Here is a 17,763-nt window from a genome sequence, read left to right on the forward strand (position 1 = left end):
GAGGTTCAGAAAAAAAAAGAAAAAATTTTAAAAAATAAAACAAATAAAGAAAAAATATAAATATATATATTTAGATAAACTAGTCAAAAAACATTAAAAAAGAAAAGGGTAAAAGTTTTAAAAAATTTAGCAGAAGAAGAAAAAAGAAAAAAATTTGAAAAAAGAAAAAAAAAATTGACGTAGCCGCAAGACGAAAGAATCATGGGGAGAATGCCATGAGTTCCGTGCTTTGCTTTCTCGTCCTCTGGAATTGCGCTGCTGTCTTAGGAATTGAACCTACTTTCCTTGATAGATGAACTTCGTCCTGGCTGGATATTTTGTTGATCTTCTGGGGGAGGGGCCTGTTTTAGTGACTCTCAAGTGTCTTTGCCCGAGGCGGGATTGCACCGCCCTTACCGGTGGCTGGACTAAGTAATCGGCTCGGGTTCGCTTTTGGGAGCTTCTGTTCCCTGAACGCTTTCCGTAGAGTTCCGGAGGACGGGAATGAAAATGGCGGCCTCCTAGTCTCCGGCCCGGAGGAGCCAAGAGCCTGGGGCCCCACTCCTCAGTGCGCCCCCAGAGGACAGCACCCAATCACTCCCTTATCCCCAGCCTCCAGCCGCACTCCGAGCTCACCCAGCCCGTGACCAGTTCAAGGTAACCCCGAGCTGAGAGTTCAGTCCTTGGCTCTGTCTCTGCAGCTGGCTTCTCTGTTCTAATACCTGCGAGCTCTGCGACACTCCGACACCCCCGATCCTTCTGTGACCCTGCGGGACCTGGGACCACGCTGACCCCACGTGGGCTTCACCGTGGTTTAGCCTCTGGAGCAATGTCCCTCAGTGGAACAGACTTTTAAAAGTCCTGATTTTGTGCTCCGTTCCTCGCCGCTTGCCGGGAGCCGGCCCCTCCCCCCGCGGTCTATCTTCCCGTCGTTTTAGATTCACTTCTCCGCCAGTCCTACCTTTCAGAAAGTGGTTGATTTTCTGTTTCTAGAGTTGCTGTTCTTCTTCTCTTCGATCTCCCGTTGGATTTGTAGGTGTTTGCAATGTTTAGATAAGGTATCAAGCTGATCTCCTGCTACCTGATGTAGTCTCAGCCTGCTACTTCTCCGCCATCTTGACTCCTCCTCCGGAGGACATTAATTTAAAATCTTAAGGACAGATAATATTTCAAAATATGGGGGATGGACTAATATTCTAGATATGTGTGTTGAAGAAAAATTATAGAAATGAGAAAGCTTTATGTGTAGTAGACAACAGGAAGTCAAACAGGTTGGTAACAGCTGAAATTTTTGTAAGAGAGTATTTTTGGATGAAGTACAAAAGTAGGGTAAAATTATGGAGGTCCCTGAGGGCCTATTGGGTTGTTCACAAAGGATAAAATTTATCTTGGGCATTTTAATTTAGTGTTAGTGTCCAAAATGGCATATAATAGGGAAAGACCAAAGCTACAGACTCCAGCTAACTATCCAAGTGTGAGGTAGTTAGAATAGAAGATATTTTAAAGGTAGTATTAAGAAGACCTGTTTATGGGCACCTGGGTGGCTCAGTGGGTTAAGCCGCTGCCTTCGGCTCAGGTCATTATCTCAGGGTCCTGGGATCGAGTCCCGCATCGGGCTCTCTGCTCAGCAGGGAGCCTGCTTCCCTTTCTCTCTCTGCCTGCCTCTCTGTCTACTTGTGATCTCTCTCTGTCAAATAAATAAATAAAATCTTAAAAAAAAAGAAGACCTGTTTACAGATTAGATATGATGAGAGAGGCAAAAGAGAGAGAAGAGTCTAAGTGATTAAGAGGTTTCCAACCTTGGTAAGGGATGGTGAAAATGACTAAGAATCATGATATGAAGTCATATTTGGCTGATATGGATGATAAGTGATCTTAATGAAGTGAGGGTTTGCTTTCTGAATAGTTTCATGTCTTGATAAAATATCCTGGTGGAAGTGTCCAATGGAAAGAAGAAAGTGAAGACAGGAGCTAAGTGTAAAGTAATTGCTAAAAACACAGATTGGAGTAGACTCTAGTTATTTTTTCCCTTTCAAAAAAAAAATGGTGCTATAGTACCAAAATAGCATACTATTTTTCATATACTATTTTACAACAGTATTGTATACTATTTTGCATCTATACTATATATAGTATAGTATAGTATACAAAATAGTATAGTACCAAAAGTGATACTATACTTTTCCTTTCTTCAAGACTTTTTCTTTTTCCCTTCAAGACAAAGGGAAGAATGATTGCTTACAAGACGTTTAGGATGCTTCAATATTTTGCCAGACATAACATAATTGAAAAAAATAGATAAAAAAGTAATTGGTGGAGGTATTACATTTTATGATTATATCTGTATTCATTTGGAAGAACAATGGGAACCACTAGAAAATTTTGAGAAAATGTGCTAGTTAGTAACATTGGTTATTGAAATGCATGTAAGAGAATAAACTCTTTGTATAAAACAAGGAGGTGGAAAGTACCCTTTAATTGTAGGAGAGAAAACAGACACACACACACACACACACACACACACACACAGAGTTCTCACTCAAAAATATGGAAATGACATTTATGAGGACTAAGTAGTAGGCACTATACAACAGTGAGGAACTTCATTTTTAATTAATTCCTAATATTTTCTTAAAAAAATTAAAAAGGCATAAAAACAAAATAAACTATCCCCAGATTTCAACTGCAAAAATCCTAAATTTAGGATTTTACTGTCTTTGCTTCTAATTTAAATTCTAATCTACTCTACCATGAGGAACATATAAGGCATTTGTCCTTACTCTGGCTTATTTGGAACTTACCCAAACATATACAGCATGTTAAGTATGTGTAATGTCATTTTTCTTTGCTAAGTTACAGTCATCAAACAATATCTTGTTCATAATAGTAAAGCCTATGTTGAAGGGAAAGTGCATTTTCTGGTTTCATTTTGGTAAACATTGTAATATTACAAATTTGTGGTCAAATTATTAATTATCATACCTGCATACAGATTGCACTGAACTTAAAATCTTTTTTAAATTTCAGAGCAAACCCTGTGGAAAAAAAAGAAAGTTGAAAGAATTTGAGTTTAGTATATAAGATCTCTTCTATTTCGAGCTCTTAAATTTTTTTTAAGCAAGTGCTGTGGGAAGCCATTACTTTTATAAGGCTTCTAAGATAGCAAAACATTTTTCCCTGTGATTGAATTTTTCATGGTACTAAAATACTGTAGAGAAATATGTTTTCCACCAGTTTTATGGTTCCCTAGATACATTTTCTGCAAACCTTGTATCTGCTTGAATATAAGCAGTATTGCAAAAAGTCACCATGCTATTTGAACAGGGTATATAGCTTTGAAATATATGCACAACATACAAATGGGAATGTCAATATCATAAGAGTGATACAGTTTAAATGCTACTCTTTTATTAAAGTGGACCTGAGTAATTTGTTCCCATTTCTTATCTCTACTTTATTAGGAGTATTTTACATCTGTGAAAATACTACTGTTGAGTCTATACCTTTTGGCTTCAGTGGGTGGTAGGGAATATAATATATCTGAAGTTTAAGCAGGGGAAAACATAATAGCAGAATTGTCTTTTGTAATATGTTTTATCCCATTGGAAAATAAATTAAAAATAATCATCTGGGACCTGAAAATACAGCTTCTATACATTTTAGATGACTGGAAGAACTGACAAAGTTCAAGAACTGTGAAACGTGCTTAATAGAATGTTGTTAATCATGGAGCCCACATTTTAAGCAAATGGGGTAAGAGAACATGTATTATAAGAATCCAGATAAGAAAGTATTCTCTGGGATATTGTGGCTGAGGCTATAAAGCAATATACATTATTCTTCAAATTTGAATATCATTATTTCATTGCTTTTACACTCTGATAGTTTTTCTTAAAACATCAGACTGTTTCAGAGACAGTGTTAGGTAAAGTTAGGTGGTTTCTAGGTTATTAGTAAATTCTCTCAAGAGTCTTTGATACAGATTTTACTTGAGAATCATAAGCTAACTATGGCACACTTCACTCTCTGTTGATACAGGCATTTTAATTGAAGGTAAGACGGAACCCATTGTCAGTAACCAAGAACAGGAGGTAATTTCAATGTTGTATAAAAAAATATGGTATTTTCACACTGGAAAAATGCCAAATAGGAACTGAATAATGGTTAGGAGGTGACAGTGGACACAGAGGCAGTAACCAAAGTGATTTGCCCTAGTGATCAATTCAGATTAGGAAAATGACAATCTCTAAGGGAACTGGATAGGTACAACTGTTCAGGGGGTGGAGGCATATTCCTTAAAGTCATCCAAAGTGAACATGAAGACAAGTACAAGTTAGAAAGTAGAAATTAATAACATATGGTACTAAATTGAATATAACTTCACTGGAATAAAAGTTATAATATTGATCCTTAAAGCCATTATCCAAATAACTGAATCATTTAAAAAAAATTTCATAAAATTGGAATCTGGGAGGGGCGCCTGGGTGGCTCAGTGGATTGGGCCGCTGCCTTCGGCTCAGGTCATGATCTCGGGGTCCTGAGATCGAGCCTCGCGTTGGGCTCTCTGCTCCGCGGGGAGCCTGCTTCCTCCTCTCTCTCTGCCTGCCTCTCTGCCTATTTGTGATCTCTCTCTCTGTCAAATAAATAAAAATAAAATCTTGAAAAAAAATTGGAATCTGGGAAAGGAAGTTTAATTTGTTCAAGTCTGTTTACAATATGCTAGTATTATAAGACATTAGATATTAGTTCTTAATTTCCTCTTTATTTCCATTTCTTCACATTACAAGTTTCCTCTGGCTGAGTTCACAATATTTAAACATTCATACAAATAGAAAATGTTAGATAACTACACTTATATTAATTGTTGATTTTTTTAAAAGATTTTATTTATTTATTTGACAGAGAGAGACCACACGCAGGCAGAGAGGCAGGCAGAGAGAGAGAGAGAGAGGGAAGCAGGCTCCCTGCTGAGCAGAAAGCCAGATGCGGGACTCGATCCCAGGACCCCGAGATCATGACCCGAGCCAAAGGCAGCGGCTTAACCCACTGAGCCACCCAGGTGCCCTAATTGTTGATATTTTGGGGCTTTGTGCAAAGTAAATTTTAAAACTATTTTTTCCTCTAAAGAAAGAAATAGGGGCACCTGGGTGGCTCAGTGGGTTAAATCCTCTGCCTTCAGCTCAGGCCATGATCCCAGGATCCTGGGATCGAGCCCCTTGTCGGGCTCTCTGCTTGGTGGGGAGCCTGCTTCCTCCTATCTCTCTGCCTGCCTCTCTGCCTGCTTGTGATCTCTGTGTGTCAAATAAATAAATAAAATCTTTTAAAAAAAAGGAAAGAAATATAATTGACTATGAGTATGTATAAGGATAGGATCAGATAGGGGAAGAATAGAGGAGAAAATCAGAGTAACCTAAATTGTCACTGTAAGTTGTGAGCTGAAAAATTACCTGTGCAGTTCTGATCAGTTTGTAGTTTTAGAGTCATTTGGATTACCCAAATAATCTTTCCTTTATATTTCAAGCTTTGAAATATATAAATATATAACTGCTTGCAAGCTAATAAAACATCAAATTCTATTTTGTCTGCATAGATCCACAGTCAGCATAGACATAATCTTATAATAATTCTAAATTTTATATTCAGTAAGCATTTGATAATTCTTTATTCAAACCAAAGCCCTTATGATAGAAGATGAAAACAAAATCCTCATATACTAGAGTTATTAGCAAAAGAGAAAAATATCTGCAGTGTTTTTGCTTCAATACCTGCCATTACATATGCATCCATAAATATTTGTAACAAATAATGGGTAAAGGGATTTCAATATTAATAAAGTAAAACTGAATTTGCCAGGAAAACTTAAGATACATTTTTCCTGTTGTTGTTTTTTTCCAATAGAAGGCATACTCTCCTTAAATTTGCATTTCTCCATGTGGGTAAAAATGTCACCTAAATTAAATTTAAAGAAAAAAATATGACTTGAATAATGTGAGCCTGAAATCTTCCAACTACCTTGGAACTAATATGAGAGATTTTAGTTAGAAGATTTCATGTTTGTTTTTGTCTGATTATTAGGAAGACAAAAAATACTATAAAACCTTAATGAATGATTTCTACATTAACTAAGTCTTTTAGTCAATTTACTAGAAGAAATTAAAGAAATAGAATTGTCATAGGCCAGTCTTGGGGTCACTGTATACTCAATGCAGTTTTTTTTTTTTCTTAAACATTCCATAGCTAGAAGGTTAGCATAGCTTCAGATCCAGCCAATTTTTACTGAGGATCTACCACATGCTAAGTGCAATACTAGGTCCTTCCACTTTAGTTTTCTCATTTAAACCTCCCACAAAGACTCTGAGGTGGTTCTTCCTATTCTAAAATAAGGACACAGAAATTTACAGATGTAACCAACCAAGATACAGAAAGATCCAGTCATATTCATTGCATTATGAGTAGAATAGAAGATTCATACATTTTAGGGGGAAAGATTTAAAACAAGAAAGTGGGGATATTTGGTGATTGACCCTTGAATAACCACTGAAGTTACACTGAATGATACATTTGTGAAGACTATTTAGTTGAATGAGATATTTTGGAATTATTTCTCTTTGTCATACAGGCAACTTATAATTGTCTAATGTAGTTATTAGAAGAAATCACTACCACACTCTTCAATTTGCAAGTCTTTGAACTCATTTTAATTTACAGCACAATACTCACTAAATGTTTCTGATAAAAGTCATTAAGTTAGGGGCACCTTGGGTGGCTTAGATGGTTACGCATCTACTTTCTGTTCAGGTCATGATCTCCAAGTCCTGGTATTGAGACCCACATCAGACACCAGGCTGGCTCAGATGGGAGCCTGCTTCTCCCTTTACCCCTGCCTCTCCCCTTGCTTGTGTGCTCTCTCTGTCTCTCGGTCTCTCTCTCAAATGAATAAATAAAACCTTTTTAAGAATCTTTAAAAATATCATTAAGGGGGTGCCTGTGTGGCTCAGTGGGTTGAAGCCTCTGCCTTCTGCCTTTGGCTCAGGTAGTGATCCAGGGGTCCTGGGATCGAGCCCTGTATTGGGCTCTCTGCTCAGCAGGGAGCCTGTTTCCTCCTCCTCCTCTCTCTCTCTCTGCCTGCCTCTCTGCCTACTTGTGATCTCTGTCTGTCAAATAAATAAATAAATAAAATCTTAAAAAATGTCATTAAGTTACTGTATCAAGAAACTCAGTAATTTGAAACAACATTATAACTAGTTTGGTTGATATTCTTTGTTCTGGCTTGAAATGGTTATGCATGTAGCAAAAATAATATCTATTTTTACCAAACAACTCCTGTGGATTTGGTAGCAATTATTGGAGACCAATGAGAAATTGAAACACATTTTTTTAAATTTAAATTAAATTAGCCAACATATAGTACATCATTAATGAAACACAGCCCTTACCCTATAGGAACTCACAGCAGACTAGGGAAATAAAGGCACAACCAAGTACATAGTAATACATAATAATAAGTAGAAAATGCCATAAAGAGTACCCAAAATGCATTTTTAATGGTCAGAGATTAAGACAAGTGGATTAAGAATTTATAGGTTACATCATAGGATTGAATATAATGAAGTCACTAAAAAGAATACTGTGTACCATGAATGTATCTTTAGAACCAAAGTATTTCCATGACCCACTGCTAAATAAAACAAAGTTCCAAAAATAAAAAAGTCATTAAGCTAGATATGAATATTGAAAAAGAAGAGAGTAAAATTGAAATAAGACTTCCAAATTAACTCGAAATGAACCTGAGGAAGAATAATGTTAAAACATGAAATAAAATGGCACATTAACATGTTCTATTGATGGTATTTATCCCTTCTGTACCCTTAGCTGTATCTTATAATTTATAATCATTTTAACAAAAAAGAGCTTGTTCACTGGATAATGTATGTTCTTATGGCAACAGACAACATCTCAAAGTAGAATTGTGCATTTGGTAAAGGTTGTTGACTGGAGCATTACTAATAGATGCCTACTTCATTGATAAAACTTGAGAGATTTTCAGAGGAAAAACAATTGTTTGATGTCTTAATGCCTCCATTACACAAGAAAGAAAAATGTGAAAATTGCAGTGTTTTACCTTAATAATTAACATATAGTAAAAAAATTCAGTTTCGTAAAATAATTAAATTAAACAATTGGTGTCATCTTGAACTGGCTAGGTTTATAACAGTGTTGCTATTATGATTGCCCATCTATTAGGAAAACACTTCATAATTTTTATCACAAGAATATGGAACCTTGGTGCTTCAGTTTCTTATTTCTTAGCTAAAACAAAGAAATCAGCATATAATCTCACCAGTGTGTGTGTGTAGGCATTCATGCATGCATGTGCAGGTTTGTGTGTCTGTGGGACAGAAGAAAGAGATAACTAATGATAAAAGAATGTTCTTAATTTTCTATCATTGGTATGGTGGTAAAATAAAAAATGACTATGCACAGATTATAAATAGGTATAATTGCAGTTATTAGTGAGGATATCTATATATAAATATCAAACCTGTATATCTATTCATTTCTTATTGAAGAGTTTATAGGAGGTGACAAATTATAAACTGCTCTATAGACTATTCTTGCCAAGATTTCCATACAAGTTTCATTCTCATTTGGAATCATCTTTATTTTTTAATTGTAATCCTGCCAGAATACCTACTTTCTACCTTTCTTGAATACAGGGAAATAGTATCAAAGGATTAATGCATAGAACGGTGGATTTCCTTATTAAACAATTGCTTATGTTAAATTCATTCTTGGAAAAGGATTTTGCTTTCATCCACATAGACTCACAACTGTTTTGTTTCCTGATTCTATGTTTACAAATAGGTTCCATTATGCACTTCTTTTCAGTGCAATGTAAATTGATTTTTAGAATCTCTAAATCCATAGAAGAGGCTAGTTGCTATGTCTTTAATTTCATGTAATTCTCAAAGCTGTGAAAATATATACTCAAAATTTAGTTATTATTTGGAAATGATTTCTCAAAATTATACAGAAAAGTTTAAAAAATATTGTGATAGGCGACAATATTAATCATCTTTAAATGTAGCAAAATTTGACCTTTTTATATAGTCCAGTGGTTTCTCAAACTGTGGTCCCCAAACCAGCAATATCAACTATCAATTGGGCACTTAGAATTTCCAGTAGCCAGGCCCTACCCTAGACCTACGGAATCAGAAATTTTGGGAGTTGGGAACTTTTTAAAAAAACACCTTCAGGACATTCTGACAGATGATAAGGTTTACGAACTATGGCTGTTAAAGTGCTCGATATTAGTATCGTGTTCTGTCCTACCTTCCACCAAACCTCTCTAGTCAGATATGTTCATTAACCCAAAGCAACACAACAACAACAGTGATTTTAAACTTAGCGCTTGAATTTCCAGGTCAGAAAAAAAAAATTCTCTTCCTTATTTGTGTCAGATTAAAAAGAGAGGTTTCTTCCCTAGTTGGTGAAAAGGCTTGTACATTTCCTGGCAGGGCAACAAAATGAGAAATCTGCTTTTCAGTCTCTGCAGTCAGCTGGATGACAGAAGCCCTAGTAAGGGTAAAAGCAGGGTTCTATTGAAACTTTGTGGCCATTTTAAAGATAAGTTGGCATAATAAAACCCAATGACCTGGAAGAGTCAGTTAAATGATGGAAATGTGTGCCCTCCCCACAATGTTTCCCGAATACATCTTAAAACAGCAGCTTCCTTCCCACTTTACCTCTGTGCCCACTCTTGCCTCTTGTTTGTCAGTTTCTGATGAAGACTGTTACATTATTACTCCCCATTCAGTTAATGTTATCTGTGTAGCCTTTTTCACAGAAGTAGCTAGGGTGGTTTTCTGGAGAAGGGACTTGCACATGCCTCAGGTACTGTTAGGTTCTTTGTACTGGAAATTTGTGTCTGTCTTGCAGTTTTTAGAGCAAACTCTGGTCTATGTATAAAATTTCTTTCCATTGGATCTCAGCCTTTTTTTTTCCTTCTAAATTTCTAGGCTCTAGTAAATATAGATCTACTTTAAAAAAATCAGTAGTTTGCTTTATCTTTGATGCACTAATACATCATCTCGAAGGTGATGGGAAAGTATGTGTGTGAGCAAGAAAGATTTATATTTTACTCTTTTTTGCTCAAAGGATGTGTAGACAAGTTCAATAAATATAAAGTAGGCATGTTATGACAACTGTATCAACTACTTTTTAAAATTGCAATATTTCAGTTTGTCCCATTATCTGTAGAGTAATCATTGGTTTTACTATATAGGCTGAAGTTTGATCAGAAACGCTTTACCTCCACTCCTTTCTTCCTTTCTCTGACCATATACTTATAAATATATTTTAAAATTACATATTCATATATAATTTTATCTTTTTGAAAAGAAAGAAATAATGGAATCAATCTGATTATTAGAAATCTTACCTCAAGTTTTAAGGTTAACAGTCTGCATATCCAAAGTCATCACACATGTTGTAGACTCAGGATAGTTACAATTGTAGATACTGAGAGGACATCAGTGGGAAAATTTTTAAAAACAGAAAGTTCCCACTTTCACAAAGAGTATATTGTAGTGAGATAAAATACACAACAAAAACAGTAAATATACAAATTACATTATATATTATTGGTGAAAATTTTTCTAGGGGAAAAGAAACATGTTATAAGGGAGTGAAAATAAGAGTGCAGGTTGCAATATTAAATAGGATGTTCAGTACATATTTTCAATAATAAGCTGCCATTTGAGCAAAGAACTGAAGTTGGGGATCTGAAATTCAATGCATAAGAACTATAAAACAGAACAGTGTGGAGATTCCTCAAGAAATTAAAAATAGAGCATCCCTATGACCCTGCAATTGCACTACTGGGTATTTACCCCAAAGATACAGATGTAGTGAAAAGAAGGGCCATCTGTACCCCAATGTTTACAGCAGCAATGGCCATGGTTGCCAAACTGTGGAAAGAACCAAGATGCCCTTCAACAGACGAATGGATAAGGAAGTTGTGGTCCATATACACTATGGAGTATTATGCCTCCGTCAGAAATTATGAATATCCAACTTTTTCAGCAACATGGACGGGACTGGAAGAGATTATGCTGAGTGAAATAAGTCAAGCAGAGAGAGTCATTATCATATGGTTTCACTTATTTGTGGAGCATAAGGAATAACATGGAGGACATGGGGAGATGGACAGGAGAAGGGAGTTGAGGGAAATTGGAAGGGGAGGGAGGTGAACCATGAGAGACTATGGACTCTGAAAAACAACCTGAGGGTTTTGAAGAGGTTGGGGATGGGAGGTTGGGGGAGCCAGGTGGTGGATATTAAGGAGGGCACGCATTGCATAGAGCACTGGGTGTGGTGCAAAAACAATGAATACTGTTATGCTGAAAAGAAATAAAAAGAAAAAAACTATAAAACATACCTTGTCAAGTATTGTGCTAATTCTAAATCACTCATAAACGTATTATCTTATTAAGCTTATTAAACTTTCTAGTAGAAGTTCATTGCAGAAAGAAGCCAGTAGCACACACTCCCATCTCCTCAATTTTGACACTCAAAAATGTTTTCAGCCATTGCCATATGTCCTTTGGACTGCAAAATTACCCCCAGTTAAGAAACACTGACTTTGAGTTAAGAAGTCTCCTCAGACCTTTGATAACTGAAAAAGTAACATTGGCTTCATTTAGGGTGAAGTCAGGCCTTTATCCCATTACTGCCTAAAAAAGAATCTTGCCACATGTTTTATGAGGTGTTAATGGATGCTTAGGTGGTCAAACATTTTATTATAGTCTCCTCTTCCATTCCTGGGAATTTTCAATTGCCATTTAATTTGTTTAACAATTATTATACATTTCCTTTGGGTGAGGCATTGTTGGACAAACTTTACAAGTACTAGCTCATTAATCTTTAAAACAACTTTAGAGATAAGTATTATTATTATCTGTAATATATGTATTATATATATGTAATATATATATTATATTATTATTATTATATGTAAGATGAGGAAATTGAGGCATAGAGAAATTAAGTAACTCTCTCAGGAGTTAACAAATCACAGAGTAGAGTTTCAAACCTACACAGTCAAGCTTTGGGATCTTTTGTTCTTCATCACTATGCTCTCTGCTGCCTTAATTAATATGTAACATATGCTTACATTTAGCACTAGATTTTTAAAGGCTCTGAGTTGTTCTGCTTTAATACATTTAACAAATAAAAAAGAAAACAACATACCCAGTGATACTTGGATCAGATAAACAACAAATTATTATTATCATTTTAAATATTTAAATATTTATTTATTTATTTGAGAGAGAGAGCATGTGCATGCATGGGGGTGTAGAGGCAGGTGGAGAGGGAGAAAGAGAATCTGAAACAGATTCCCAGCTGAATGAACGACCTGACATGGGGCTCTACCTCACAACCCTGAGATCATGACCTGAGCTGAAATTGCCTTGGCCACCCAGGGACCCCAACACAAATTATGTTTTTATTATAGCTATGTCCTATGGAGTATTTTGGACATACTTACATTGAAAAGTCATTTAGTGTTTTTCTGAAACTCAAATTTCACTCAAACACCTTATGATTTATCTGCTAAACCTTGTTTTAATTAAAACTGTTTATCGTTGTTTAACCCAGGTTTTTAAATGCTAGTATGAACAAGGAACCTTGTTGCTATACCTGATATCTTGCAGAAAATCCATGGGATTTATTTTAATGACAGTGGGAACAATTTTCAGCTAGAGCAAAGGGATTAGTTTAAATGCTTACTCAAGACGGCAGTGATCTCTCTTTTGAGAGACATCTAACATTTGTCACATGATTTCACACTTAATATTTCACTTCTATAACTTGTTGCCTTTTCTTCAAGATGTGTCAGCTCCTTAACAACAAGGACTGGGTATCATACTTCTAACCCTTCACTGCATATAATATTTGTTATCAGCATAATATTTTCTCTGAAAGCTGACTTTTTTCTAATTCATAATTTATAAAGGAACCTATTATGCCAAAATGGTAATCTAAGGATCCAGAGTAAAACAGTGCCATACTAGTTTTAGAAGTATTGTATCTCACCTTCTCAGGTTGGTGACCCTTCATAGTTTTGCTACCAGTTTTCAGTTTTCATTTGTCAGCATTATTTATTTTTTCATCTTCCTGAAGAAATGTAATAATTTGGGGATCAAGTTTTTCTTTTCAACATTTGGTAAGGGCAATATTTGAATCATAGTTCAACTAAGACCATGAACACTTCCTTATATTCATGCAAGTCACGTCATTACACAGCAGCTGGTCATTTTTGTTGTTGTTGCTGTTGTTGTTATTGTTCCTCAGTCTGGAAGATGGAAGTAGGTGTCTTGCTTGTGCCAAATGTAATACTGATGGCACCAGGAAAAGAAAGTCTCTTGAGCAGCTGTATTTAGGGGAAAGCACTCAAATTAAATAGTGAAATACAATTTATTTATTAAAGAATAAAAACTGATGACCTGATGACATGTGGCTGCATTTTCCTATTGCTGAGTGAGTCAGTGGTGTTCACTTTCTAATCATGTATTATAATCCTGAAAGCCCAGAGGAAAGAGGAAACACTAAACTCCATGAAAAAGTGGAAAAATAAGCATTACACTAATACAGAAAATCTCTAGCAGTCCTGGTTTTAATTTTTAGGAGGACTTTTTCATTCTGAGCATTCACCATATGTTTATCTTTTTTTTTTAATACAAATAAATTTCTTGTCAACTTTTACATCTATTCATCTGGGCCTTAAGGAAGAAATTAAAATAAGAGCTTGCTCTGCAAATGGATTCCCAAGTACTATTACAAAGCATAGTAAGTTTAACAAATAGGCTCAGCAAAGGCAGTTTCTACTGTGCTTCAATAAATGAAGAGTTTACTCATGTCCTCAGCTACATAGCAGTTGTCTTATCTTTATATTTTAGTTTATACCATTGCATCATGTGTGTTGGTAAAAATTTTAATTTACACATTTTGAACACTAGCCCTTTTTTTAAAGATTTTATTTATTTATTTGACACACAGAGATCACAAGTAGGCAGAGAGGCAGGCAGAGAGAGAAGGGGAAGCAGGCTCCCCGCTGAGCAGAGAGCCCAATGTGGGGCTTGCTTCCAGGACCCTGGGATCATGACCTGAGCCAAAGGCAGAGGCTTTAAACCACTGAGCCACCCAGGTGCCCCTGAACACTAGCCTTTTAAATCAAAGTGCTCAGTCAAAGCCCTTTCTCCCTGGCTTACAAAGAGATGTTCTTGTTTAACTGACAGTCGGTGGTTCTAGTACTTGTCCATATTGAATTTCATTGCCGAGTAGGATTTCTCAAGCCTTCTGAATGAGTTCCTACATAACAATGAATGTCTTTAAACTCTAAGCAGAATGTCAATGTCATTCAGATGTGAAGAACTATTACAAAATTGAAATAGATTTCTAATGCATTTATTACACATTTTTGGTAGCATGTGATTTAAAATCAGAAAAAAATGAAAAATGGTTTGACACTTTTCACTCATTTACACCAAAACATAATACACTTCGACTAGATTTTGGCTATTATGGACCTTGTATGCAACGGTGACCTTGGTCTGAAAAAGCATGTTTGGTTAGCACAGAAACTTAATCATAAGAAATCATAAGTAGAATCCTTCTTCTTTACTGCTCTTTTCTGGGTCTAGGAAATTTATTGCTTGTGAGACAGGTAGGATATGAACAATGTGCCAAATAGCGTCCAGGGTTATCTCATCTGTGTGAAAACTGCTGCTGAAAATCGATGTGACCTCTGCTACATTGTCATCCCAATTCCCACCTTCTGTGTCCTATTTGTCTGTGTGCTGTCTCTATGTGTCTCTCTTGGGCCCGATTATCAAAATGAATCATTGCCTGCATACCTCTTATATTTCCATTTATTTTCCTGGTGCTGACTAGGTTCAATGAAATATGATTCTTTTTGCATTTGATCCTCACGGTGGCAAGCAACACCTAATTCAACTGTGTCCATCTCTTTAAAGAAGAGTAATGTTATTTTGAAACTTCAATCTACTGTACAGCAACATTACAAACCATAGACCATGCAACCTGTCTTCATAGTCAATAGCAATCTTCCTTATAGCCAATTCAATAGCATTTATTTCATCTTGAAATAGAAGATTTCTGGGAATTTTATGTAGTTTTAATTTTGTTTTATGAATACTGAATATATTGCTTTCCTTTTTGGATATCTTGTTTGCAGAATACCCCTCAGATTCTTACCACTGCAGTTACTTGTGTAGAGAGAGATACGTAATGAAGAATCTATTAATGTTAAGAACTCTGCCCCTGATACAAAATGTTTGTTCAGGAGAAACATTATATTATCTCTGAATCTGCAGGATGTCAATGTTCTAATTTTGTAGCAGTTCATTTTGTAAGAATAGATCTTCCAGCCTACATAAATTCATACTTTAAGATTTATAAACATCAATACAAAGATGTAAAACCTTCCCAATTATTATCAATAAATCATTATGATGTTATTCTATCCACTTGTCATGAGTGGAAAACAAAATACTTGCTGAATACAGACTTCAAGCTATAGAAATAAGACATAATATTCCTTGGTTAGGTGTTAAGAAATATACTTTAGAAGCATTAGAGATGATGTTTAAAACATTTTAGAATTTAGTTTTTAAATTCTAAAGTCAAATGTTCAGACTTTGTAGTTGAAATAGATCACAGAATTTCTAATGTGTTCAGTCTCTTTGGAATATTTCACCTCTTCCAAAACTATCACTGGAAAAGAAGAAAGGAAGGAAGGAGGGAAGGAGAGAAGGAGGCAGGGAAGGAAAGAAGGAAATAAAGAAGGATGGGAGGGAGGGAGAGAGGAAGAGTTTAGACTTAAGGGAGTTAGACTTAAGGGAGTTGTGCAAAACACATCCATCATGCATTTATAATCAAAATATTATTTTTTAAGTTTTATAAAAAACAATTCTTGAGAATATGTTCATTATCACTTCTTGTGCTAAAAGAAAATTAACAGGTTAAATTATATATTTTATTGAATTATTTAAGACCAATAAACAAATGCTTTTTATAACATTTTGGATCCAGATAATATGAAACTGTTAATTCTATAAAATAATTGTATAGCATTTTTATCCATATAGATTTTAGAAAATTGGAAGTTGTTAAAAAATTGGAAATGGTGATTTCTATTAAAAACATTTTATTCAGAAAATAGAGCTTCCCTATGACCCTGCAATTGCACTACTGGGTATTTACCCCAAAGATACAGGTGTAGTGAAAAGAAGGGCCATCTGTACCCCAATGTTCATAGTAGCAATGGCCACGGTTGCCAAACTGTGGAAAGAATCAAGATGCCCTTCAACAGACAAATGGATAAGGAAGCTGTGGTCCATATATACTATGGAGTATTATGCCTCCATCAGAAAGGATGAATACCCAACTTTTGTAGCAACATGGACAGGACTGGAAGAGATTATGCTGAGTGAAATAAGTCAAGCAGAGAGAGTCAATTATCATATGGTTTCACTTATTTGTGGAGCATAAGGAATAACATGGAGGACATGGGGAGATGGAGAGGAGAAGGGAGTTGAGGGAAATTGGAAGGGGAGGTGAACCAAGAGACTGTGGACTCTGAGAAACAATCTGAGGGTTATGGAGGGGAGGAGCGTGGGAGGTTGGGTGAGCCTGGTGGTGGGTATTATGGAAGGCACATATTGCATGGAGCACTGGATGTGGTGCATAAACAATGAATTCTGGAACACTGAAAAGAAATTTAAAAAATAAATAATTTTTTTTTAAAGAAAAACAAAAAAAGTATTTTATTCAGAGATAATGCTGTCCCATTAAAAATCTCCTAGAAGTTTCCCACAATTCTATGCCACAGCTTCCCATACAGTAAATGGTGCATACCATTTGCTATGGAGCAAACCATGATGACTATGAAATCTGTGTGGTTCAAGACTCTGCATAGTTACATGCATAGGCTTCTTGCAATTGAAAACTAGCTCTATTTTTTGATAAGTAGTATTCTTCAAAATAACAGGTAACACTGAAAAAATCCAAATGCTTGTCAGCTAGTGAATAATTAAACAAAAAGCAATATTCCATGTAAAGAATACTTTCCAGCAACAAAAAGGAAGAAACCACTGATACATGCTACCTCATGGATGAATGTCAAAAATATTAAGCTAAGTAAAAGAAGCCAGACATAAAAGACCACATATTGTATCTATTTGTGTAAAATATCCAGAAAAGGCAGTCCTATAGAGGCAGAAAATAGATTAGTTATTGCCATGCACTGGGGCTGTGGAAGGAGATTAACTATAAATGGGCATGATAGTATTTTGGGGGTGATCAAGATGTTCTAAGATAGATTTGTGATGATGGTTGCACAACTCTGTATATTTAATAAAAATCATTGAAATATACACTTAAATGGGTGAATTTTACTGTGTATGAATTATACTTCAATAAAGCTATTAAAGAATGGAGATGATAGATGATAGATAGATGACAGATAAATTTGAAAAGGAAAAAAACAGTGTATGGTTTACAAGGAGGTGATCTGATAATTTAATTTATAGGTATTCATAAACATATCATAAATGTGTTTCTCCAAGTCTCATACATCTTTACCAGTATATGTTGTTTCATTTTCACTGATTATTTCCTGACATTTATTTTGAAAAAACAAAGGCAACTGGGGAATAGGTATGACTTCCAATTAAGAGTTTTCCATCATCTAGTTTTAAA

At 35.4% G+C, this 17,763-nt stretch overlaps 1 protein-coding gene across 1 annotated transcript in view; it reads left to right on the forward strand.

Moving 5' to 3' along the window:
* Window positions 1-17,763, forward strand: part of DACH2 (dachshund family transcription factor 2) — a 777,815-nt gene that overhangs the window by 751,469 nt on the left and 8,583 nt on the right. The gene's annotated exons all lie outside the window — the stretch shown is intronic.

Source organism: Meles meles, chromosome X (genome assembly GCF_922984935.1).
Source record: "Meles meles chromosome X, mMelMel3.1 paternal haplotype, whole genome shotgun sequence".
NCBI classification, from domain to species: domain Eukaryota; kingdom Metazoa; phylum Chordata; class Mammalia; order Carnivora; family Mustelidae; genus Meles; species Meles meles.